This window comes from Chanodichthys erythropterus, chromosome 5 (assembly GCF_024489055.1).
Source record: "Chanodichthys erythropterus isolate Z2021 chromosome 5, ASM2448905v1, whole genome shotgun sequence".
NCBI classification, from domain to species: Eukaryota; Metazoa; Chordata; class Actinopteri; order Cypriniformes; family Xenocyprididae; genus Chanodichthys; species Chanodichthys erythropterus.
This window is the reverse complement of record NC_090225.1, coordinates 37,296,782-37,321,595: the sequence shown is the minus strand read 5'-3', so window position 1 is coordinate 37,321,595 and position 24,814 is coordinate 37,296,782. Positions and strand designations below refer to the sequence as shown.

The window sequence follows — 24,814 nt, the reverse complement described above, 5'->3', positions numbered from 1 at the left end:
TTCTGCACAAATCATATGCAAGCTCATGCATTCATTCAGAACATGTTGTTCTAGAAACTTTTGCATCTCACTTTTAATTTTGGACACTGGTGATGCTCAAAGTTTCCTCACTGCACTTCAGAGAGACCTGTGAGCACAGGAAGTTCATACTCACTGAACATTGTGTCTCCAGCCAGCGTACACACCCACAGAATGTGTTGTTGTGTGTGCAGCTGGTAGTTAATCTGCCTTCTCATCTGTACACACCAGTGAAGTTTGTGTGCACCTGATATCAATTACGCACATTGAGGTTTCTCAGCTCAGCAACACACATGGCAACATAGCAACTCACTTTATCTTACCACACTGACTTCCTTTTGTGAAAACACACGTCAGCCAGCGTACACTTTAGCATGCACACGTGCACACTTTTGAATTATATGTGAGAATACCAAACAATGGACACATAACATCAGTTTATCTGAAACTTTCTTTTGCTTAGATACCATAAAAAACGTGTACTATAAGTATGTATTAGCAGTTTTTTGTTGTTGTTGTAAAATGTATAATTAATGTAGCCAAAAAAGTGTATGTATGTGTGTTTCATATTTTTCCTTCTTTGCTTTCTTCTCTGCACAGTGTGATGTCCTGGATGGTGCGCTTGACAAGTTAGTGCAAAGACCTGCTTTGTGCTATCTACTGGCCTATATTTCAGGGTCAGGGGTTAACCTCACACATGTAAGTGGGGCTGTCAGTTTCAACGCAGTCCATTGACCACATTGCTGTCTGCCTGCACTCTCTCTATCTTTCTCTATCTTTCTCTCTTTCTCTCTCTCTCTCTCTCTCTCTCTCTCTCTCTCTCTGCAAAAGTATGCTATTGTCTGTGGTTTGTTTCTTTGTAAAAAAATGTCAAAAGGAAAATTTGCATTCAAACAAACACAGGTACTTTTCATCATGACATAGATATAGCCAGTGTATTTTTTAATTTACACAAATGCATTTTGTCCCTGAATTCACACATGCTCTCAACAACAACAACAACAACAACAACAACAAAAAAAACATATTTTTACTGAGTAACTGAGATCTTCAGATGAGTGCACAAATAGAAACACACAAGCTCTGTTACAAAATATACTGAGATGACTAGGTTTCTACAAAAATAGCTGCCTTGTTTAGACACCATCTTGAAACTGAAAAGAATGCTCATACAAATAGCACTCCAACTAGTCTTACCTTTGGTTAGAGTTTGACATTAACATATTGCTAATTTAACTGTATGATACTTTATTATTATTATTATTATTATTATTATTATTACACTAAACTACAAATAACACTCACGATATATAGCTTTGTACAAAAGAAAACCATTATACTTTTAACTGTTAGGGAAATAATATACTTTAAAATAATATGTGATAATAATATGCAGTTAGTTTCACTTGATAGTGCTTTTTGGACTTAAGTACATATTTTTATGTAAATTCATTAATACTTCTATTGTCTTTGAAATATGGTTTAAGTGTACTGTGGAATGTACAGACAAGCTTTTATGCTAAACTACAATATACTTTAATGTCATTTCTTATGTACAATACTTTAAATATATTTGTAATTACAAGTTGCATTTTAATACATTTACATTAAATTTGGGAACACACCTATGGTGCTTCTATGAGCTACTAGGTTTTGCAGCAGAGAAGATGTCATGAGCACATACATTCAGAGCAAGAACAGCAGCAAAATAAAGGTAAATGCCACTAACTGTCAATGGTGTGCTTGACTAAACTTGATGTGTGATGTTTAACAGAGAAAAAAAAAAAATAAGAGCAAGGTGTTCTGATGCTATCATTTTCTCTGTGATCAAATCTGCGGGTTGCTCACTCTATAAGTGTTTGTCAGAATGTAGCTTGTGGTTCACAGCAAAGGCTGTGCAGAATTAAGCTTTGAAGAGGTTTTGGCTTGTTGTCTTTAAAAAAGATGGTTCATTTAGTTGTTTCATTAAGCTTCAAAGAAATTTTGATTGCTTTTGTGACAAAATCAGACATAGCATTTTGTCCATCAACATTAATAGCATAGTTCTAAAGTGGACATCTTAAAGTGCCCCAGTAATGCTTTTTTGGACATTACCTTTCATGTAGTGTGTAATATAGCTGTTTGTCCATGTAAATGGTTTGCAAACTTTCAAATAGCTAAGTACACTATAAATGTCATTATTGTCTCTCAAAAGAAAGAACCAATTCCAGTCTTACTTCCTGCACGAACCTACATAGATTTGCAACAAATTTGCATTTGTTCTTCATTGGCTGCCAGCGGACAACATTTACTTTGTCCCACCCTCAAACACCGTAGTTGTAGCTGAGGCCTGGAAGAGTTTGGTTCGTGTGGTCGACATGACGAGAAGACACTCTTTGTTTCTATTTGTACACCAATGAGCCAAAACATTATGAACACCTGCCTAATATGCTGTTGGTCCTCCGTGTGCTGGCAATTCAGTGCCAAATCACTGAAGCATGGACTCTACAAGGCCCCTGAAAGTGTCCTGTTTTATTAGGAACCAAGATGTTAGCAGCAGATTCTTCAAGTTCTGTAGGTTGTGACTTGGAGAATTTGGAGGCCAGTGCAACTCCTTGAACTCTTTATCATGTTCCTCAAAACATTCTTGAACAATGTGTTTGCAGTGTGGCAGGATGCATTATTGCAGAAAGAGGCCACTTCCACCAGAGAATGTCATTTTCATGAAGGGGTGTACCTGGTCTGCAACAATGTTTAGGTAGGTGGTACGTGTCAAATTTACATCCACATGAATGGCCAGTCCCAGGGTTTCCCAGCAGAAGATTGCCCAGAGCATCACACTCCCTCGACCGGCTTGTCATCATCCCACAGTGCATCACTTCCCTAGGTAAACAGCTCACACATACACTGCTTTCCAAGTGATGTAAAACATAATGGGACTCATTGCACCAGGCTACCTTCATCCACTGCTCCAAGGTCATTCCAATGCTCACATGCCCATTGTAGGCACATTCAATGTTTGACAGGGGTCATCACAGGCACTCTGATTGGTCTGTGGCTACGCAGCCCCATATGCAGCAGAGTGTGATGCACTGTGTTTTGTGACACATTCCTCCCATAACCATCATTCAATTTTGTGTGACTTGTGCCACAGTTGACCTTCTGTCGGCTCAGACTGGATGGGATAGTCTTCGTTGGCCTTGTGCATTGATGAGCCTTTGGTACCCAACACCTTATCACCAGTTTGTGGTTTGTCCCTCCTTGTACCACTTTTGGTAAATTCTCACCACTGCTGACTGGAAGCAACCCACAGGCCTTGCCGTTTCAGAGATACTCTGACTCAGTCACTTAGCCATAATAATTTGGCCTGTAAACCGGTCATAGTGTTTTTGGCTCATCTGTGTATAAGTGCTGAGGAAGCCTTTGACTTGGTTGCAAGTTTAATTGAAAGCTCATTTTGTTAGCGGTAAAATAACCCTTCAATATGCCATTCATGGCTTTATCTTCCCCAAACATTTGAGACAGACAACATCAAAACATTGACTACTCAGATCTGTCAATCTCAGGGGTATGCCGGTTCAAAAACACTGTCAGGCCTGTTCACACAACCAGCTACATGCAGCAACAAAGTGACATAATCCAATTGATTTCAATGGAGAGCTGACGATTTCCAGCGATGCAAACGACAGTGATCGTTGGCGACAAGATGTAGGTGTGCCGCTGTACATCCTGTAGTGGAGTGTTGGTGGAGTGTCAGCAACTTTCCTATAATTTATGATGTGTATCTGTATACATACTGTGGTATTTGCTGTGCTGACTCCAAGCCTGACTGGTTTCATGAACCCAGATAGACTGACGCTTTTGCTTTTGCCACAATGGCAAAGAGCACTCACTGTTTCTCTTAAATATTAACCATTTTATGTACTGATTCTAATTATATTTAGTCTTGTCCCTCCAAATTATTTGTTTTTAGCAGCAAGAAAACTTCTTTCACCTAGTTCGGTAGTCAGGACACTGATCAGGGGAGTCTGCCATTTCAAAGGCTGTCTCAATTACAAAATCCTACCAGTGCACTGAAACAGTTGCTCCCACAATAAATGTATTTATCATAATGCACTTTAAATAAAATAAAATAAAATAAAAGAATCAGAAAAATATAAATTCTGCTGTTAATAATAAATACCAGTAGTGATGTTGTACAATGACGATGTTGTCATGTCGCCAGAAATCAGAGTCATCAGTTTACTGTTCTTACCAGTGTCCGAATTTGTGTACCTGATAAACTGATTCACAACCTAGGCTAGGGAGCTGCTTGAGACGCACCCAGAGTGTTAGCCACAACTGCTTACTCATGACACATAGGAACACAGCTAAAAGTATTTGACTTTTTATTGAAAGTAGCCTACTTTTATCTGTTGAGACCAACATGTTCTCCAACAAATACGCCTATATAGGTCGTTTGTTACTTCCCTGAAATACGACCCATAGAGTGTTTACTAAAGTTGCGCCCCTATCGACAACAGGACACTTTCATATTAATGCATTGTACCCTTTTATCTGCGTAATATTTTGGGTTTTGCGTAGCTCAGTTTGCAGAGCATTGCAATATATAACAACATGCAATCATGTGATCATGCGATCGTGGGTTCAATCCCAGGGAATATATACGCACTATAAATCACTAAGGGTAGGTTTAGGGATAGGGTAGGTGTAGTGGTTAATAAAAAAAAAATAGTTTTGCTAAATAGAAATAGGACAAATGGTGTAAAAAGTCCACACATTGCATTTAAATGAACACACACTTTGATTTTTGTTACGACAGTCATACGTCATTTCATGACAACAGACGACACTGTCATTATTTTTATGCCAGCTAGAGGCGCATGACTTTAAAATGTAAATATAGGTCATAATAAGGTGCTTGAAAAACGACCTATAGGGTTTTTTTTTTTTTTTTTTTTTTTTTTGGAGGAGGAGGACAGTCTGGTTGAGACATGCCTTTACAAGCACCTGTAAGAGCAGTTTGCGGTGTTTGAGTTGGGGGAGGCGCGATACACAAAAAGTCGTGTTTGCAAGGTTGTGCTATTAGTATATGGCCTACTTTTAGTCAATTTTTATGTACTTCTCAGAAATATACTTTATGGGCTTCTCAGAAATATACTTAAAATGACACTTATACTATATATTATACATTACTAGACTTTATCCTGACATTTTAAGTATATTTGGCCTATACTTTTATTTTTACTTTACTTTTGATCGAGATATAAATGTATAATTAAGTATCCTAAGTATACTTGGCTTGTAGTTGTTTAAAATCTGAACAGGTTTTAAAACACTAGGCACACACTTGCCAACTTTGTAAATAGTTATAGAGAGAAACAGGGCATCAAGTATCACAAACTACCATACTTTCAAGTCATTACAAGCATAACAAAACAACATATATTCTAAAATCGGTGCAAAATATCAATAATTTTTGATTCTCTGACTGGATGGAATCATAATAGCAGTGTACATCAGACACTACACAATTTTCAATAAAATCTGTCAACTCGGACTGGCCAATTTTAGCAAAATGGCTTTGACTTTCTGTCAACTCATCCAGCCTGTAAATTGGGGCAAAAATCTGGGCAAAAGTGGTGTAGTGTATTCCAGCCTTAAGTTTCAGGACAAATCTATGGGAGTTTTATCATCCGACAAGGCAAAATCATAAATCTTAACAAAGAAATATCAGTAGCATAAACTCCTGAGTTCTTCAAATGCCTAACCCCAAGTATGAAAAATAGTACCACTCTAAGCTTCACAACTGAGCTGTCATTCTTTTTGACCAAACCTTGAACAGGCTTACTCACACAAACAATCTCTTTTCCACTCATGCAAACACCTTCATCCCCCATCCATCACAATCCTCTGCCTTTAACACAATAACTTTCCCTCTCACCCTCTCACCCAAGTCCTCCCCACTATTCCCTGCCAAGCAGCCATAGAGCCCTCTATTGTCCTGTCCAGCAGGGATATCGATTTTTACGGCCCCTTCCACACAATGCTTCCTAGCCTAAGCAGCCCTTTATAAACCCAACAATCTCCCTTTACGAGTCTTAAATAAATGAGATAGGTAGGCGCTCTCAAGAATGGCTCTTTAAAAAGAAAAGTGACATGACAAAAGGTCCGGCACTAAGCTTCCTCCTGTCTTAAAGTGAATGATCTTCTGGTGTAGTATGTGTGGCTTTGATGCAGCACTGGGCAGAGGATATGGGCCTGTAGTATATGGGCTGGGGTGGGTAAAAGGTGTGTGTGTGTGTGTGTGTGTGTGTGTGTGTGTGTGTGTGTGTGTGTGTGTGTGTGTGTGTGTGTGTGTGTGTGTGTGTGTGTGTGTGTGTGTGTAAGGATGAGGATTTAGGGCTAGCTGAAGGGTGAAGACCATAGAAAAGCTGGTTGATGGGATCCGGAAGTGGAGATAAAGAGAGGCACAGCTGGGCAGATGGGTGCACTGAACCTGCTTGAAACCCCTTTTACATGGACCTTACACCTGCTTTTTTTATAAACCAAGCCATATGTTTTTTAGCATACATCTCATCAAATGCTGACATACATTCACACATTTACATCCACACATGCAATGGACTACATGCACGGATCATTCTTTAGAACTTCCGCAATAATATAAGCCAGCTGGAAAACTTCCGGTGAAATGTCACTTGTTGGTGTGTTAAGCATCAATAGTTTAATACTTAGTTTTTATTATTGCAATCACTATAATATGTCCATAGTATGTACATAGGGGAACATGGCTGTAAAATTAATTGCTACCAATATTTCTGTTGAGTTAAAGATGCTGCTTGCTGAAGATTTGCTAACATTAACCAGATTTAGCCACTGAGTAGTTCTCCCTCCATAATCATGCTCTCTAAAGACATATCAGCAAACCAAAAGACTGGATCCTGGATTGGACATCATTGTATTTTTCAGTATATTCCCATATATTTTTGTTCCATAAGGTAGGGACATTTTTCTGTGTGCTATTCCATAAAAAATAGCTTGTAATTTCTTCCACAATGATTTTTACTGTTTATACAGACCACAAACATGACATTTACTGTGTCTCAGAACACGAACATGACTGATGGATACTTAGTCACATAAATACAAGTGTTCTTTTGCTATTCATGCACATTTTTCCTTTGTGATATGTTATTCTAAGAAATATGTCAAATCTGCAACTGATATTCTGTATTATTTTTAAACCAGTTTCACATAGTGCAACCACACCAAAGCAAGTTCACTTTAGTCTTCTCTGAGTCTTTCCTCCCTCTACCTTTCATTTCTCAGAAAAGGAAAACATCAGCGAGGTATGTCAGGAAATGTCTTATCAAACTTGGCATCATTCTGAATCAATCATTTGTGGTTGTGGTTTTATGTAAGATCCAGAATCCTATCCTCATAGACCCCAAAAAGTAGTCACCTGTAATGTCAAGTCAAGTCACCTTTATTTATATAGCACATTTTACAATGCAGATTGTGTCAAAACAGTTTTACAGTGATACCTGGTATATAATTTTGGCTGCACAACAGCTCTTAAAGAAAATGGTGTCAGTATCCATCTTAAGTAAATTCAGTATTGATTCATTCAGATGTAAGAATCAATAGTTATTAATTTAGTTAATTTATCTATATCAGCACTGGAGTAAACAGTGACGTCATCATCCAGCTCAGTTCAGTTCGCATACAATGGTGTCAATGCAGGCAGATCAAAACACTGTTGAATATCAAATGTCAAGTGTCCCCAACTAAGCAAGCCAAAGGCGACAGCAGCAAGGAACCCAAACTCCAATAGGTGACATCAGGTGGCAAACAGGTGTTAAAAATGGAGAAAAACGAGGGCCAGTTCTCCTCTGGCGAACAGTGCTTTGTTATGATTCAGGCAGCTATAAGTCAGATGGGATCGCAACAGTCAAAGTATTTATTCCAGTTCCATCCAGTTGAGGATTGGATTCATCACGCTGGCATGGGACGGTTTGTTGAGGAACTGTCCCACTGGCTGTCGTGTCGATGAGGCCTTCACAGTGGATGATCTAGTTGACTCAATCTCTGCTGACACTTCAGGGCTGCGTTGTGGTTGTGTCAAGATTGATCCAAAGTTTAGGTGTCAAATAGGAGAAGGATCTACCGCCTCGCTTAGGTACTGGGGAGCTAAACCATTTAGTGCTTTGTAAGTAATTAGCAAGATTTTAAAATCTATACAATGTTTAACAGGAAGCCAATGCAGTGTTGACAGAACTGGACTAATATGGTCATACTTCTAACTGATTAACCAGTTAAATGTCTGTTCAAAATGTTATTGTGATATCTTCTTCTAAATAATCATAATAGTATTTTTGGTTATCCTTTTAACAGAGACAGATTTGCTATAGCAGGCCAATTGGCTGGTAGTATACTAAACAAACTGGCTAATCAGTTAGCAGAATGCTAGGCTGGCTGGCTAATTGGATAATGCTATGCAAAACTAGCAGGCTGATCGGTTAGTAGTATGCAAACATATAAGTATGTAATTGAAAAAGCATTGAAATATTTTACTTAGCCCTTCATAGCTTTAATAATATGATATGGGACATATTTTACATTACATTACTTGTCATAATCACACAGTATCACATGTATCAGTCTATATGACTGTCATGTTCGGTTTTGATTTCACTTTTGTGTTTTCATGTCTTTTATTTTGTATAATTCTCATAATCATGGTTACTGTTTGTCACATGTTTTCCTTGCTCCTCATGTCATCTTGCCATGTGCTTCCCTTGTCTATAGGTGTGTTCTACTTGAAGCGGCGCTGCGCAAACCAATCCATGTATGACGTCAAAGTACCACAAGAGCGATTCAAAAGCATATGGAACTGCCTGCTCTCAAATTGCCCTCACAGTACTTTGATGTTATACACTGATCATTCTGCGCAGAGCCACTTCAAGTCATACATATCTTACGTGTCATGTTCTGATTGGTTTTGGTAATGTGTTTCTCAGTTCTGTTTTCTCATTGGTTCATTGTTTTATTGTGTTCAGGTGTTTCTCATTTGCTCATTAGTCATTGTGTATATAGCCCCCATGTTACCATTGTCTTTTGGCTGTAGCTTTGTTCCCTGTAACTGTTGTTGTTGAGTTTTATGTTTAGGTTTATGTTCAAGTTCATGGATCAAGTCATGCCTTTGTTTTTTGTTGTTTTTTTTGTTGTTGTTTTTTTTTTTTTTTTTTTTTGTATTTTGTTCATGTGTTATTTGAATAAATATGGCACTTTCAAATTTCAAATTCAGCTCGTCTTCAGTGGACTTGTTACAAGGACAAATTTGTAGGATTTTTAATCATGTAAAATCTAGCATTAATAAAGCAGGATCAAAAAGATCCATCGCAGATGTGTTTAGGAAACCTATTTGAAAACAGACATTATTTTGGCAATTACTTTTAGTGACGCTAAAAGAAATTACACACTTCACGTGTATGTATACAATGGGACCACATACTTGTAGTTCATTAGCCTACATTTGCATAATACCATAGAGTATATTTCTGGCCTTAATGAGTCCTATATGCATTGAAATTAGCCTGTCAGAAATGTTACAGCCAAAGGCTCACCATAAACCTGACCCTACACACACACACACACACACACACATGCTGCGTCCCAATTCGCCTACTTATACTACGCCCTAAAAGTATACTCTTTCTGTGAACAAAAAGTACTTTTGAGTAGACAAGCTTTGGGACATACTATCACATCATATAGTCGCGTCTTTTCTCTCTGTCGCATCCAGTCACCGTAAACTGGCCTGTCAATCATCTTACATCCTCCACATTTCATTTAGCTAATTTCTTACCGTATCAGAGAGAAATGCAGCACGTTGATCTGCAGTCGCGAGTCTTTCATGTGGAGAACTCTCCTCATATTAATGCATAATGATGCATTTAAAAGTTAATGGCCAATAACACAAAAATGGAAAAATAACACATATAACATTAAAATAAATATTTTTTATCAGTTTGAACTGATTATTAGTCAGTCAAAAAACCTCTCAGCGTCGATCGTGCATATTCACCATGTTTTGTAGTTTTTAACACTTTTTACTTGTGTTTGTAGTTATGAACTGAATCCTCGTACAACGCGCAATGGGTTGTGGGCAATATTAGCCTCTATAGTGTGCACAGATCCACACTTTGAAAATCTACCGGAAATAGTAGACCATCCGGGGACTTTTGGCATACTCTTTTCAACATACTATGCTTTGAGACACACTTATTTTAATCTCACATACTATTTAGGATGGATAGTATGGACATTGGGACGCAGGGACACACACACACACACACACACACACACACACACACACACACACACACACACACACACACAACTCCATCCAGAGAGAAAGAGAAAAACAGCAAGCACAAAACATCTCCCTCCTTTTTAACATGGCAAGTCATTTACATTAGAAGGAGAGGAAGACAGAGAATGACACAGAGGAGGGGTTGGGGGTCCCGAGCCCTCTACTAAGGGGCAGTAAACAATGTCAGGCTATTGCCATGGCAGCCACGGCAGTATTAGCAGGCATCTGCCTGGCCTCCTAAAGCCAGTGCCCTCTCCTATTCTCTCTCTCTGTCTCTCTGCCCACACTGCCCAGCATGGCAGATGTGTACATAAGAGCACCCTGGTCTTGCATGAGTGATTGCCCGCGTTTAAGAGGGCCAGTGTGTGTGTGTTTGTGACAGGAGCCCATGGTGCCCTTGGAAAGATATTGTGTAACCAAAGCCTGTGATCTGACTCCTTAGCTGTTTCCAAAGACACACACACTTTCAAACACACTACGGGAGAGAGAGTTAAAAGGGTTGAGTGGGTGATAAGAAAAACAGGTGTTTCACAATAACTGTCCACTCTTCACATTTCAATTTGCTGTATGTATCAGGTGGATTTCTGCAGTGTACTCTTTTGATACACCAAAAACAGTTTGAAAAAGGCCACCAAAGCATATAGCATTTCATTAAAAATCTAATTTTCCAATAAAAGCTTGAAAAGTTTATTTTTTTTAAATAGAACATGTGAATGTTCCTTCATCAGTGCAATGTAGCAGAACACCTACAGACATTTATAGTATAATTATGTGTGAATTTGATCTTCAGAGGTTTAACAGTAATACATCACTGCTATACAAAAATGAAAACATTTATTTGAAGCATAGTTCTCAGGGTTATGAAACATTTCTAGGCCTGGAATACTCATAGAATTTCTATTGTGAGAACTGCATCTATTGCAAATAAATAAATAAATAAATAAAAATAAAAATAATAATAATAATAATAATAATAATTATAATATTTGAATTCTACAAATATAATCTTAACCTTAAGAATTTTGTCTGATATTTTACATACTGAGATATATTTATGAGATGTAAATTACATAAAGTACATGATAAACATTGTATGATATTACAATATTTACAGGACATAAGTGTGCAGGTGTGCAGCTGCATTTCACAGATGAAGAGACATTCCTGAAAATACATTATTTTTGTATTGAAGGATTTTTGTTCTTCTTGAGCTTTTTATTTAATAAACTCAGAAAAAAAAAGGTCCCCTTTTCAGGATAATGTATTTCAAAGATAAATTTGTAAAATCCAAATAAGCTTAACAGATCTTTATTGAAAAGGATTTAAACAGTGTTTTTCATGCATGTTCAATTAAATATAAACAATTATTGCTCATGCACAGACCATAACACACTGTCACTTTACAGGCAGTAGACAATTAAGGTCACAGTTAAAATAACTTGGGACACTAAAGAGAGCTTTCTACTAATTTTGAAAAACACCAGAACAAAGATGGGTCACACTTTAGATTAGGGTCCAGTTCTCACTATTAACTATGACTTTTGCCTAACGCCTAATAACTAACGCCTAATTACTGCTTATTAATAGTAAGGTGGTTAAGTTTAGGTATTGGGTAGGATTAAGGCATTATTTTGTACTAATAAACAGCCAATATTCTAGTAATAGGCATGCTTATAAGCAACTAGTTAATAGTAATAATTGGACCCTAAATTAAAGTGTTACTGAAAGATATCCAAGGTCCCTGATCACCTATGTAAATACGCCATAATCCTGCTGCAGAGAGGCACGAGGACTGCAGATGTGGCCAGAGCAATAGACCGCAATGTCTGTAATGTGAGATGCCTAAGACTGCTGATCGTCCTCACACTGTGCCAAACTATGTGTAACAATATGTTCCCCCAGATGTGTTTGAGAACTTGCAGATGCCTTGGTGGATGAGTGAGGTAACATCTCACAACAAGAACTGGTCAATCTTGTGTAGTCCATGAGGATGAGATGCACTGTACTGACTGTTACCCTTTGCTCAGCGACTCATTATTCCAATTCTGTTCATCAAATGTCTGTAAAACCTTCAGTTCATATTGCAGTTGTTGAAACTTTTTATTTCCAGACAAATATTTACATGTTAAGAATTTGCTGGAAATAAAAACAGTTGAAATTTAGAGGACGTTTCTTTTTTTGCTGAGTTTATATCTTATAATTGGAAAATGATATAACTGCATAAGTTATGTTGCTTACACACCATGTTGGAATAAATGTTATTATGTAAAAATGTAATAAAATGCAAGATCAAAGATCATACTTACATTTACATAATGGATCTATGGCCAGTTGGTGTTGTTGTATGTTTTCTCTCTTTAGTTTATTTACAGATGTTTTGAAACTAATCTGTATTAGTAAGATCATCAATTAGGAAATGTGGTCAATTCAGCTATAAAGCAACTCTGCAGAAAGCAGTGATGCCATCATCCAGCTCAATATTAAGTGTCCCCAACTCAGTAAGCCAAAGGTGACACTGGCAAGGAACCAAAACTCCATTAGGTGGCAGACATGTAGAGAAAAAAACCTTGAGAGAAACAGATTCTCCTCTGGCTAAATGATCAAATATGGTGTGATGTGATTCCTCTTACGATGTAACAAGTACATTGGATGGTATGAGAAGTGTTCTTGGTTCCGGCTGACCTAATTGTGTAGCCTAACAATCCCTTAAGGGATTTGAATTATGGAAATGTGATAGTGTGTTATGTGTATGTTGAGATTGGACTTTTATCTAGATTTAAACTGATAGAGTGTGTCTGCTTCATGAACAACACTAGGAAGACTGTTCCAGAGTTTAGGCATAAGAAAAGGATCTATCACCTGCTGTTGATTTTGATATTGCAGAATCTTTCCTCAGATGAAGTTTGCTCTGACCTCCCCAACTCCCCCACCCCCATGCAACAATACCTCCAGATTTTTGCCAATAATCACCACCTGATGTCACACTGGGCTCAATAATGGATAGCATCTGTTGCTAACTAAAATTAATTTGTGGTTGAGTTGTGAGGTTGGGTGGTATCTTTCTGTTCTTGGGATTTAAACCATGTTGCTCAGCCTTGCAGCTGCCCACACTAACTCATCTTCTGTGCTCATGTGTTCAATTGGAAAAGGTCACTAAATCAAGGCAAAAGTGTGGATCTGTGTGTTGTTTTGTGGAAGAGAACAGGTTGTCTGTTTCAGGGGCCCCAATGATGGCTTTAATCCCAGAGTTTTATTCAGCATCAGTGCAAAAGAGCCTTTATTGGAATGCTATTCGTTAGAGTGCAACCACTGAGTTTTGTTCTCTCTCCTGGAATGACAGAGATCAGAAAGAGAAGGAGAGGGAGAGAGATGACTGAAAGATGGACAGAAGGCTAGTGAGAAAAAACGAGGGAAAAACAGCCTTTCAGGGATCCCTGCAACAAAAGACAAAGTGGAGGGAGGGAGGGAGGGAGGGAGGGAGGGAGGGAGGGAGAAAGAAAGAGAGCAAAATCATGAAAAGACCAGAGAGAGGGCAACGTCTGCCAGGCGCTGTGGAATTCATGCTGGATTTGTCCTTGTTTATGGAACAGTTAGCTGTCAATGGAAAGATGGAGTAGAGGCTGACTGTTGGGTGGCAGATTGCATATACCTCTATTGGAGTCCAAAGAAATCAGCCCTCCCTCGCAGTCCCTCTGTTTCAGAGGCGCCCAGTGAGGGCAGCCCCCCTTTACTGTAATGCACTGGCTCCTGGCATTGTGAGCCTCTCAATGTGCCCAGCGAGAGCAAGCACAAGAAGAATCCCTTTTCCCTCTCTGGGTCCTCTTTTAGTGAAAAGCCTCAAGAGCTCTTTCCAGGGTGCTTTCCCTTTGAGGCCTGTCCCAGGCATTTCAGAAAGACATGAGATGTGACACTCTGAAATTCCACTGCCCGTCTTTTTGGGGGAAATTAATGTCTTCATCTGCAAAGAGACATTTGCATTTTAGATCTAGCCATGGGGGTAAATTTTTCAGTTTTCCGAGGCTGGCAGGGTGCTGAATTGGTAATTCTGGAGCATGTGGGTTTTATTCAAAGGACGCACAGCATATGAATGATTTGGTACTGAGCATACAGGGTTATGGGGGGTTGTGATGGAGCTCCAGGTTGGGCTCTTGGAGATTAGAGTTAATCTGAGCTGTTTAAAAGGCTTGTCACTCATCAGATCTTCTGTGAGCTGCCCGCAGAGCCAAGGCCCACACCCCACCTTCTGCCCGTCAAAGTCGTTTTGTTGTCAAATTAAAAATGAATTGTTGGTTTTCCAGCATTGCGTGTAAAAGAAAGAGTGTAAAAGAGTGCTGTCCAGTTGAGGTAGGATGAGTATCTGAAAACTTTTTCTCACACTCTCTCCTCTGTTTACATGAACACACATATGCCTACTGAAAAGACTAGCATTGCTAGTTTTCAGCAAGCACTGTGGTTTGGATTCTGGTCTATGCCATGGGATGATTCTTTCTTTGTCAACAAGCATTAGAAGAAATTGACCAGCTTCACCAGCAACACCATCACCAAAACCAGCACTAACCAGCCTAGGACCTGCCTGTTCAACAAGGACAACTACTCTTCACAGAAACCACCTCTTTCACACCATAGTGAGTGAACTCTCACAGTCTGAGAGCTATCAAACTTACTTCAAAGTCACTATGCCTGGGAACAGAACTGGAGGAAAACATGGAAGACAACTTCCAAAAACAGCCGGTGTCTGAAGGAAACACAAAAGCTACTCTCTTCTCTGATTTCAAGGGTTTGCATGTAAAATCCAGTTTGAACAGGAACCTGCACTTCCTGCTGTCCACTAGCCTCCTCAACCTTCTCCAGCTTATCCAGAAAGAAGGTCAGGGGGGTTGATTTGGACAGCCAATGCCTGTGGTTCCTCCTATTGTCCTCCAAAGGGCAGCACAGGAAAGAGCAGACACAAAAATAAAAGTGGACAACCTCTCTCAGGACTCCTTAAAATCTTCTTGGAGTGTAAAAACTCCCATTTGGAGTCATGGAGGGAAACCAGAGTAAAGTTGATGTTTGGAGAGGAAGACGACTGGACAAGTTTCAAACAACAACTTGAGCCAGTCATGGAAAAAAGCAAATGAATTAGTAGCTGGCTAAACATAATAATTCAGTATGACCAGATATAAACTTCAGGATTCCCTAGTGTTGTCACGATTCTGGAATTTCTAACTTCGATACGATACCATTAAAAGTATCAATATCCAATACCATTTTCTATACTACAGGGAAAAAATGTGGCATATACTGTCATATAGATATTTTTAATATTATGTCTTTTTGTCCATCCATTGAAAGTCTTGGCAATCAAAAACTTCTTCTGAAGAGATCACTTTATATGATGACAGTTTTTAAGCTTTTATTAATAAACAAACATTGATCAATTACATTACAATTATCTCACATAAATATTTGCTAACTCAATGCATTTGCTTTTACAATGGAGTAATTTTGTTGCTATAGTTTACACACAGCACAAGGAAGCTTCAATTCAAATGGTAAATTGAATTTAAAAAATATATACCAAATTACTAACAATAGCACAAAAATATAATAGAATAAAGATACAAATGAAATAGACTGCTTTATTTTTTTCAGGTAGGTCTAACAGTAGTATCCAGGTAAGAAACTGGATAAAGAAACAAAGTAATAAAATTTAAGATAACACTGGATAATCTTCATTGTAAAAATTAAATACAGATTAATCAATTAAAGTTACACAAGTTAATCAGTTGAGAGAAGTAAGTGATTTTCTCTTTGTCTTTTGTTGTTTAAGTTTAAGTTTAAGTTTATTTATTTTTAAAGCACCTTTAAAACAGCCACAGGACTTACCAAAGTAATGTACATGAGTGAGAAATAAAAAAACAATAGTAATAATAAAACTGATAATAGAAGCATAACAAAAGCAAAGATTAACAAATATTAAAGGTTAAATAAAACACATGAGTTTTAAGAAGAGTTTTAAAAACTGATAAGGAAGGAGCTGCTCTAAGATGGACAGGCAAGCTATTCCACAATCTCGGCCCCACCACCGAAACATTAACAACATAAGCAGATGGACTGGCATGGAATGGAATGGTTACGCAATGAGAACCGTTTGGCTCGATGGTGGAAAAGTGGCTATAGAGAGCGACACATTTATTAGTCTGCTGTCCCTTTAAGACCTGATGCACGCACCCAAAATACTGTTATACATGTGTTTTCCTAAACAGTTTATGACTGTGTTTACATTAATACTCACCAAGATGGGCATTGTGACATTATTTTTGTGTGTATTTGACCATTAATAAGCCGCATGCACTCATGAGCTGTATGTCAAAGACAGCTGTATCATGTGTGTGCACTTCGGATTTGAGCTCGAAATCTGTGGGAATGAGTAGAAATTCAGACCTGGTCACAGCAACACTATTTAACCGGAGTGAAGACATTAAACATGATCAGCCAAACAGGTAAACTAATCTACTCACTAGTCCACTTTCACAGCCTTGTTGTGTTTATAATCAGGCTCTTGCAAACTATTATAACTCAATCTTTCAGGGAAAATGTTTTTAAACAAAGGCCAAAAGAATTGTCAGAAACTTTGTGTTGGTGACGTTGATTGAATCCTTTTGATGCTTTTGGATTCCCCTCAAAATGTTGTTCAAATGCTGTACAAAGACATTGATAGTTGTTTAATTTTAAATTCACATACATCGTCAAGGTTTTATACATTTTCTTTGCGGTATACTCCAGGGTTGCCCTTTGAGGCCATTTTTTAAATTTGTAGAAACATTATCTATTGTTATTTTGAATAATGATAGTTTCGCTGGCCTTAATATCGTTCAAAAGAAAGATTCAAATTTCACAATTACCAGATTCGTATAACCTTCCATTTCTTTAGCACTAGATAATCATACCTCCAAAAATATATTTGATTAGGTTTTTCTTAATAATAAATCTCATAAATTAATTGAAAAATATTTTCACAAACAAAAGAAGTGATGGGGGTCTTGAAGTTCTGAATTTTGGTGATACTAACAACACATTTAAAATTAATTGGTTGAAAAGATTTGCTTGGAACAGCTTCTGTCATATTTTATCCCTAATAATATATTTAATAGGGTAGGTGGCCCTCTTTTTTGATGAAAAGTAATTACTTCACTGGTAAAATTGGCTTGATTTTTTTGATAAGTGGTTTAATAAAAACAATTTATCATTATCCTGTCCTGTTTAAATAATTTAATTCTGTGATAAATGCTTTTTTTTTCTTTTTCTTTTTTTTTTTCTTTTTTTTGATGAAAGCCTCCCTTACCCATGAGTCATGTTTAATTATGTCTGTCTGTGTTTTGCAATAATAAATGTATATGTCAACCCTAGGAAATTCAATTACTCCAAGAGGGAATTTTTTGGGGCTCTTCCTCACCATCATGAAATATAATTTTTACAAATCCGTATTGAGCTACATTCATATGTAGTTTGACATCCTGTTCAAATCTCATTTCTGGAAATCCATTTCAGTCTGACCGCTCTGATCGGATTTTGCATGGTTATATGTCACTTTCTCACACCACGTAAAACATAAACATGTCAGATGTTGTTATAGCAAACATGCTCAAAGTCGCTGCAAAAACTTGTTGCAAAGTTCCGGTCGAGCAGAAAATTACAATATAATGGAGACATGTTGAATCATGAGACTGGTGGATACAACAGCACCGGGGGGCAAAAGCAGCACATACTGTACCAGCTTTCTACATTTCTTCTGCTGCCTCAGAAGATGCGGTAGTTCAGCGTGGCAGCTACATATTGTCATGATGTAAGACAACATCTGTATTGCAAACCCCTCCATGTTGCTGTTGTTGTTTTTGTTTGCCGTATGCCTACTAACACAATGTCATTGCCATAGAAACCAATGCAGATATTCCAGAAAGTTAAAGAGTGCCAGGGGACACACAAATCAGATCTGAACAGTCAATAATTTAGATCAGATTTCAGCTGGATACACAAACAATAGGATTTGGACTGACAGTGTGAACATAGCCTTAGCTGCCAATCAGCTCCATTTATCTCATTTTAAATCTATTTACGGATTATTTTTCTTTTTACCCAAATCACCCTGCAGATTATATCTTGTCCAACATATGACTCATAAAAGGAGATTCTCTGAAACTTGAGTTAAACATACATATTTTGGAATGTTACTTTGCAGCACGTTGAGAGTTTAATAACAAGTTTAATAAGTGTCCATTCCAGGTCAAACAATGATGTAAATGGATTAGAATAATCATTTCATCAATTTATAGTCTAAAACCCTGACAAAACTAAGAACTCTTTCATTTACTCTGTACATTTCTTTACCTTTCAAACCATCTCCTTATCACTATGTGACATTCTCTTAAGTCTGGGGTTGGTAATCAATCAACCCCACCCCTCTGTGGACGTCAAACATGACACAGGCATTTTAGGGCAGACTTCAGGTCAGTTTCTCCTTCCTGGTGAGTTTTAGTGAAGTGTGGTTTGGCTCTGATCAGACTGCAGGTCATATCTGCTGCAGTGTGCAAGCCTGTTTGCAGAAGCTGCTTGTTCTCTGGTTCTCTCTTACATAACCCTTGAGAGAAGGCCAAGCATCATTCAAAGGGGGATATGAGAAAAGAATTAAAAAAAAAAAAAAGGGGGGGGGGGGGGGATTATGGGAAGGTACTTGTCACAGGTAATTACTTGTTTTGTTAAATTTGATAGGAATGTTTTGGCAGTTTAAATCTGGTTTAGTAAAGGGCTAAGTGGCAGGCAAGTAAGAGTACTAAGTAAGAGCCCTTCCTTGTTGACTTACAGTCAGTGCATTAGGCTAAATCTCCCTGAGGAAATACTAAAAACCTTGTTTCAATGTTATCCCTAAAGATATGCGAGGAAACAAATCTTTCCTAAACACGGAAAAATAAATCTGTCCAAATGTTAATCTATATTAAAGGTGAAGTGCAATTTCTGCATCAGCAAATGGAATTACAAAAATAATGACAAGTTTCCAAACACTCCACTTTTTTCATTGGATGGAAAAATAGATTGGCCTGTGCCCAGACTCACAGACAATATTGGTGCTATTTTTTCATATACTACAGAACCACAGTTAAAAAAAAAAAGTGAATGATTTTAGTCTGACTAAAAAAATAATTGGTCTTTGCTATGATTTCAGTATGACTGAAGCATTTAGATGACATTTTATGATTTTTGCATATGGGGACTAACAGATTGTAGCACTATTTGGACTTTAATTGATCTTGCCATTGTGCAATTGATCTGTATGACAGAAGTGCAACATATATTTCATATTTCAAATATTCAGTTACGCACTGTGATATGTACTTGGAAAGAAAAATGAAGACTACGCACAAGCTAGCTCGACTACGCACAAACACTAGCATGATTATGACTGCACATGTAAAAATACTGATGTATTTACACATTTCAAGCTAATCAACTCATGAATAGCTTACCTGTCTTTGCATATTAAGCTTGGATAAGAGAACATATTTTAACAATAAAAAAAAAAAAAAACCACAAATGACCTTTTACTAAAAACAGGAATTAGCTTGAAAATGAGCAAATATCTATTTTCTAAGTGTTTTTTCAAAGTTGTTGAACACAAAAACACTTCATTTAGAGCTGCTTTTATGGATCTTAGGTATTAGAATATTTATTTTAGAACACATTCCACATTTGGATGGCTAGATATGTGTAGCACACAATCAGTCACCTGTACTGCAGTGACATCACTGTTCATAGGTGTGCAACATAGCTGTCAGCTATGACAGAATCATTACTTAAAGGCAACAAAAGAAGCCTGTGTGTTATGTAAGGTGTGACTACCAGCTGATTAGATCTAACCCAGGAGGAAAGAAGGAGAGAAAGAGAGTTGTCTGGTCAACTCAGTCACTTGCATGAGGCAACTTTAGGCAGTTAATGTTTACTGAGGAAATTTGATAGCTTACTGCTGCACCTGCTTATGTCATCAACAGCATAAGCAGAAGCAGGCTTTCATACAGCTCCAAATGTCCACTATTGTCCCCATTGGCATAGAACACTGAGTAGGAACAATGAGCCATGTGTTTACACTGCGTTCCAAATTATTATGCAATTGACATATCAGTAAGATTTCAGTACAATAAACATTCAGATTTTAGTTTTTCTAAGAAAGTGTTTGTTTGTTTATTTATCCATGTCTTTTTAGATAACTGGTATCAATCTCAGACAAAATAATTTGCCAGATCTATGGGAACCCTACTTAGAGGTTGTTCCACATTACTAAGCAAGTCACAGTTCTCATGCAATATGGGGAGGAAGAAAGATCTTTCTGAAGATGAAAAGCATGAAATGGTGCAATGTTGTGCAAAAGGCATGAAAACAACTAATATTGTGTGAAACTGAATGGAGATTATTGAATTATCATAAGATTTGTAAGTGATTTAGAGCACAGCAGAACTCAGTCAGATAAAGGCTTATTAATGAAATTTCCTAAAAAATATATATATATATATATATATTGTATTAAAAGGGCAGCTATATAAAAAAAAAAAGCCAGTGTTGAGCAGCAAACAGGTATTTGAAGCTGCTGGTGTCTCTGGAGTCTTGAGAACCTCACCATGCAGGCTGGCAGTTGTGCGTAAAGATGCATTTTAGACACCACTAACCAAACCTAACAAAGAGAAACATCTACAGTGGGTTTAGAAATACATGAAGACTCATTATTAATTAGTCTTCATGTATTTCATATATTGCATAATAATTTGGAATGCAGTGTATGTTTGTGCCTTGTACTGTACACTTTAAGGAATGAGAACACTTCACAGTATTCAAGAGACAGTGATGTATTGGAATTAACTTCTAATCCATCAAAGTCATCACATTAGTCCAGAAAGCTGTTCTGGAGGTATCTGTTCCATGACCGGAGGTAACAAGAGCTCTTGAATGCTGAGTTTCAACATATGACTAATGTATTGACCATCCCATTAGTCAGAAAGAGAGCATCAATCAAGACAGGGCTGAGATTCAGAAAGCCTGCAGGAATCTGAAGGTAGCTCTCTACATGAGTGCACTGGCCTACACTCTGAGTGGCACAGAGTACTTAGATGCTCATAACTTCTGCCAGAGCAAACAAACCTTGAGTCAACAGAAACTCCCTACTGTCTTCTCTCCGCTAGGGAGTAACTGATTTACTTCACATAATAAGGAAGCTCAGAGTGCAGGCCATGATATAATATCAGTACTCCAGGGCCAGGGTTGCTCTATGTGAGGGGATTAGTTCAAGCTGTACTTCAAATGTTAAGTTTCAAAAAGTATGTCAGAAGAGAAAGTGAATATAGATGTAGCATTCTTTCCATAACTCACCCATTATTCAAAAATGTATGTTCACAGTATTTGTTGGCCAGTGTCTCTGGCGATTGCAAAAATGTGCTTTGCAGAGCTGAAGGGATGAAGGCACAGGGTGAAACCGCTGGCCTGGCGAGCGAAGGCAGAGCCAACAAGAAAGAGGCTAGGAAGACTGTGGTGAAGCTGGAGTGACCAAGGACAATGATGGAGCCGGAGGAAAAGCAGTGCCTGGTGGAGCCAAAGGGGTGGAAGGCTGGAAGCCCGGAACCCCTGAAGCATATGGCAAAGCCAGGGTGACGTCTGATCAAAGCAGAGCTGGAGGGATGAGGGAGCCTGGTCGAGCCGGACGAGGTAGCATGGAGCCAAGGTGGAGCCAATGAATCAACAGGCCTAGGTGGCATCATGTGCTTGGAGGCCTTAGGTGGAGTCAGGGGGTCCATAAACCAAGGTGGCAACGAAAGAGACAGGAGACTGGGCTGAACCAGTGGCGACGAAGAAGACAGGAGACTCGGTGGAACCAGCAGCAATGAAGGAGACAGGATACTGGGCGGAACCAGTGGCAATTAAGGAGATAGAAGACTGGTGGGCACAGGCTCTTGATCTGGGTCTGCAGTGAGCTCTGGCTTTGTGTCTGGCGCATAGTCCGGCGCATAGTAGAAAAATACAGCACCATGGTACAACAGTATTACTCACGCTATCAAAAGAGAAACTCGTAATCTAGAATGCAAATGGAGACAAACTTGTTTAGAGGTCTTCAGAATCATGTGGAAAGGCAGCTTGTCCCATTATAGAAAGACTCTAAAAGCAGCCAGGGCTGAGCATCTCCACAAACTCATAGAAAATAACCAAAACAATCCAAGGTTCTTGTTTAGTACAGTGGCTAGATTAACAAATAAACAGACATCACCAGAACAAAACATTTCATTACAGTTTAGTAGTAATGATTTTATGAATGTCTTTACTGATAAAATCGAAAGCATCACAAATACAATTGTAAATGTACAACCTTTGACAATGTTTTATGATTTGTCCTCAATTATCGCTTCACAAGAACAATTGCAGTGCTTTACAACTATAGGACAGGAAGAGCTAAATAAAATTATCATTGCGTCAAAACCAACAACATGTTTATTAGATCCAATACCCACTAAACTACTGAAAGAATTGTTACCTGTAGCAGAAGACCCTCTTCTCAATATTATCAACTCGTCTTTATCTCTAGGTCATGTCCCAAGACCGTTCAAGCTAGCAGTTATTAAGCCCCTCATTAAAAAAACACAATTAGATCCAAATGTATTGACAAATTACAGACCCATTTAAAATCTTCCATTTCTTCCAAATCTTGCTGCGTTTGGCACTATAGATCATAAAATACTCCTAGATCGACTAAATTATACTGGTATTCAGGGACAGGCATTGCGGTGGTTTATGTCGTACCTATCAGACGGTCATAATTTTGTCTATTTAAACGGGGAAAAATCTAAGATAACGATAGTAAATTATGGAGTGCCGCAAGGGTCTGCTGCCACTTGGTGATATTATAAGAAAACATGGAATTAGTCTCCACTGCTATGCCAATGATACTCAGCTATTTCATCACGACCAGATGAAATCACCAAATTATCTAATCTGACAGAATGTGTTAAAGAAGTAAAACATTGGATGACTAGTAATTTTCTTCTATTAAATTCAGATAAGACTGAAGTATTACTTATAGGGCCAAAAACTTGTACACAGAATCTCTCAGACTAAAATTTGCATTTAGAAGGATGTACTGTTACTTCATCCTCAACAGTTAAAGACCTGGGTGTTTTATTAGACTGCAACTTGTCCTTTGAAAATCATATTTCATACGATACAAAAACAGCCTTCTTCCACCTCAGAAACATTGCTAAGCTATGGAATATGTTTCTATTTCTGATGCAGAAAAGTTAGTTCATGCATTCATGATGTCTCAGCTAGATTACTGTAATGCATTACTAGCTGGTTGTCCTGCTTCCTCAATAAACAAGCTACAATTAGTACAAAATGCAGCTGCTAGAGTTCTAACGAGGTCAAGAAAATATGATCATAACATAACACCAATTTTATCATCTCGACACTGGTTACCTATTAAGTTCCGTATAGATTATAAAGTATTGCTACTGACCTATAAGGCTCTAAATGGTTCGATCTTCTATCGCCCTACAATCCTTCACGCTCTTTAAGATCACAAAACTCTGGACTTCTGGTTGTACCTAGGATATCTAAGTCCACTAAAGGAGAGAGCGCGTTTTCACATTTGGCTCCTAAATTCTGGAATAGCCTTCCTGATAATGTTCAGGGTTCAGACTCCCTCGCCCAGTTTAAATCTAGATTAAAGATGCATCTCTTTAGCCAAGCATTCACATAATGCATCTCATATCAGATCAATTGCACATGACTATCTTTGCTTAATGTTATGAACAGCAGCTACACTAATTATTCTCCATTTGCTTTTCTGTTTTACTAGAGATTACATCAGCTTCAGTTTGGATCCAACTTCTTAAGAAGACCTCAGATGACCAACATCTTTAAAGAAATGGCACCAACACCTGTGAGGACTTCAGATGACACAATATCTGGATCAACATGCACTTTCCCAAATTACTATATATCCTAATTCTTGTTAATATGTAATTCATTATTTTCAGGAGCTCATTGCTTCTACCTTCAATTAAACTGCTAACAGTGATTTTAAATTAAATTGCCTAAATTATTACATTATTAGCTAACTGCATTCTCTAAATTGTAATGTTGACATGCATTCTCTGTAAAACTGCTTTGGAATTATATGTACTGTGAAAAGCGCTATACAAATAAATGTGAATTGAATTGAATCAGATAATCATCCAACCCACTGCAAAAAAATGGTCTACAGAGCACCGTCACCCCTGAACACCAGGTGGCTGAGCTCAAGGAACTCCTCCACAGTCTTCCAGTGGATGACCATCTTGTGAGATGGAGATGAGAAGTTCTTCAAGGAGTCATGGTTGAAAGACCTGTTACTAGATCTGTATTTTAATGTCTGATGTTTTTGTCACA

General features: G+C 38.0%; 1 long non-coding RNA gene across 1 annotated transcript; it reads left to right on the top strand.

The window, feature by feature from the left end:
• Window positions 1-375: 375 nt before the first annotated feature.
• On the top strand, window positions 376-24,574 carry LOC137020270 (uncharacterized). Its single transcript, XR_010895170.1, has 3 exons — window positions 376-506; window positions 619-717; window positions 24,243-24,574. It is a non-coding gene; the product is annotated as an uncharacterized lncRNA (long non-coding RNA).
• Window positions 24,575-24,814: the final 240 nt, after the last annotated feature.